The following is a 2,720-nucleotide window of genomic DNA, read 5'->3' on the forward strand; positions in this document are numbered from 1 at the left end:
ATATATGTATGTATGTATGTATGTATATACACAGAGAGAGAGAGGAAATCTTCAGTTTAAGTAAGTCTTAAGAGACATATCAACCCCTCCCCCAAATAAAAAGAAGCTATACTGATGAACTCCTGGTTTCTTATTGACCCTGGAGTGATCTTGTTCTCTTTCAAAAGTTCCATAGTTTTCTCAGGACTTGAGCTATAGCAATGCTCTTGAAACATTGCTAATCCTTAGATCCCTCCTATCTCAATGTTTTCGAGATCCTATCCCTTATCCTCTTCAGTGTAATTTCTATAAACTGAAACCTTAATACTACTAGCCACATAAACTCTAAATACACTCTGATGTCACACAAGATCTCTGGCTCTGGGAAGTTCAACAGGATCGGAAAGACGAAACTGGTGCTAGAAGCTGGGCTCCGTCGGACTTGCCAAAGAAGGAGATCTCACCCGATAGTTTCCAAAGCAGAAAGCATGAGAGAGCATGCCGGAGCCACAATCCATGAGGTACAAACAGGAGTCAGGAGTCGATTTAATGTAAACATTAAATCGAAGGGGAGGTGTGATTATAAAGGATAAAGTCAGAAACTAGTTGGGAACTAGATTGAAGGGAAAGAGGAAGAGAACAATTGAGAGAGGTTGAGATTGGATTTATAAGGGGCAAGGTGGACATCGGATGATTGTTGCTTGTCCAGCATTCTCCTTCCAATTGGAGAGCTGTTTCTTCTCCAACCCAACCCTACTAGGGAGGGCCATGACCAAAGCCGGGACTCTCATATGTCTTTATCCACGTAACCATAGTGACTGGCCCAAGGAGGGACACAGATAGATACAAGGAGGGACACAATACAAACAGGGCCACTCAGGGTTCTTTCATTAGATTTTTCTACTTAGAGATTGGAAAGAGCCCCTCTTCCTGTACGGATGAAGATGTGGATCTGTCTGCAATCATATTCCCATGATGTGCAGCCAACATGTTAATGGGAATAGAAAAAAGAAGAGCTGAGAAATTAATTTTTTAAAAAAGAGGGCTATAAACCACAATGACAATGCTTGAGCTCCTAGATCTAGTCTTGCCTGAAGTGAGTACCACCCTCGAAATTACTAATTGCATATACCAATCAATCCATTGTTTGTTTTTGTTTTAGTGCACAGTAGGTTATTGCCACTTGCAGCCAAGTGTTTCACTACTATAATATGTAGAACAAGTATGAGCTATATCCATTCCAAAGCCTCACAGGTCAGGGCCTGTTCAGCCTCCATTTACCTGGTCTCCTCAAACTGCCACCTTCATCCTTTTGAAACCCATTGGTTTCAATCTTACGAGTTTCTGCTCACTCCCTGGCATAAACAACAGTCTCTTACTGAATGCATTTGAATTATTCTACACTGGATGCAGTCTCCAAATAACCAAACCCATAAACTGTCACTGTTTAATGTTACAAAAGTTTGCTGAGAAGAGGTGCATAAAGCATTTGGAAAATACAACTCATTTTCTCAGTGATTTTAATTACTATTTCAGATATGTTTCATAGAGGTAGGCTTGGGAACAGGAGTCAGAAAAAAACAGTTTTTAGTCCCAGAATCTGTGAACCTTGGTTTGGTTTGATTTGATTATGACATGCCCACTCTATCAAACACTATTTGAAACACTTCGTACATGTTAACTCATTTAATTCTCAACAACCTACCATAAAAATAAGGTAGGTATTATTACATGCCTATTTTACTAAGAAACTGAGGTATACGGAGTTGAAGTAATCTACCCAACATAATAAAGCTAGTGAAATGCGGGTGGGGCATGTCGTATGTTTTGAATTTGGAGACTTGTGTTCCTCAACCACATAATAAAAGTTACGTGAAGTGCTGTGTGCTAAGATGCAAGGAAAGGATGGGCTTTGGACTCAGAAAATTGTGTTAGAATTCCGAGCCTCAGTTACCACATATGTAAAACTAACACCACCTTTCTCTTGGCTTTGCTTTGTGGATTAAATGAGAAAATACCTGTCAGCAGCTATGAGAAATTTTCCTCCCATGAAGCAGAGAGGCATCAACAGACTATTGATATAGATTTTTAAGAGATACTTGAAACATCTGAGTCCTTCCTAAGAAAAAGGCCACTCACATGCAGCAGTGGAAGAAAAAAAAATGTTAATAAGTCTCTCCTTGGTTAGAAATCATGATTGCTTGATTTTTACGTTTCTATAAAAGCACAGGGAGTTATCTGCTACAAATGAGGTAAGAGAAGAATCACAATTAGATATCACAGTGAGCCTACCCTGAGGAAAAATAATAAAATGTGTCAGAACATGTTACTCCCTCCCCCAGGGAAAACTAACCTGGTAGCCACACAGAAGTGGCTGTGTGTGTAGCCAAAGCCCCTCTACATCCCGTCATCACCAAGTGAGCCATGCAGCTTCCGAATCAAGACCATGAAGACAACTGAAACATCCTGCCTGTAGCAGCAGCTGAAATCAACAGAGCATCTGAATAGTGCCTGGCGTTGTGTGGACAGGAACACCAGAGAGGGTGAACCCTTCTGACTAGTCTCTCACTTGGGAACCCGACATTTCCATTGCCTTGTGATTGAAAGAATCAGAGTAGATTCCAGTACAAACATGGCACTGTGGGACAGAAATTTCCCAGTTTTCTGTCAGGATGTCATACAAAGCAAGATTAGGGGCAATGCCATTTTGAGCAAAGCTGGTGGAGAGGTGTAATCCTCAG

This window comes from Pteropus medius, unplaced genomic scaffold, assembly GCF_902729225.1.
Source record: "Pteropus medius unplaced genomic scaffold, Ma_sr-lr_union100, whole genome shotgun sequence".
Lineage (NCBI taxonomy): Eukaryota > Metazoa > Chordata > Mammalia > Chiroptera > Pteropodidae > Pteropus > Pteropus medius.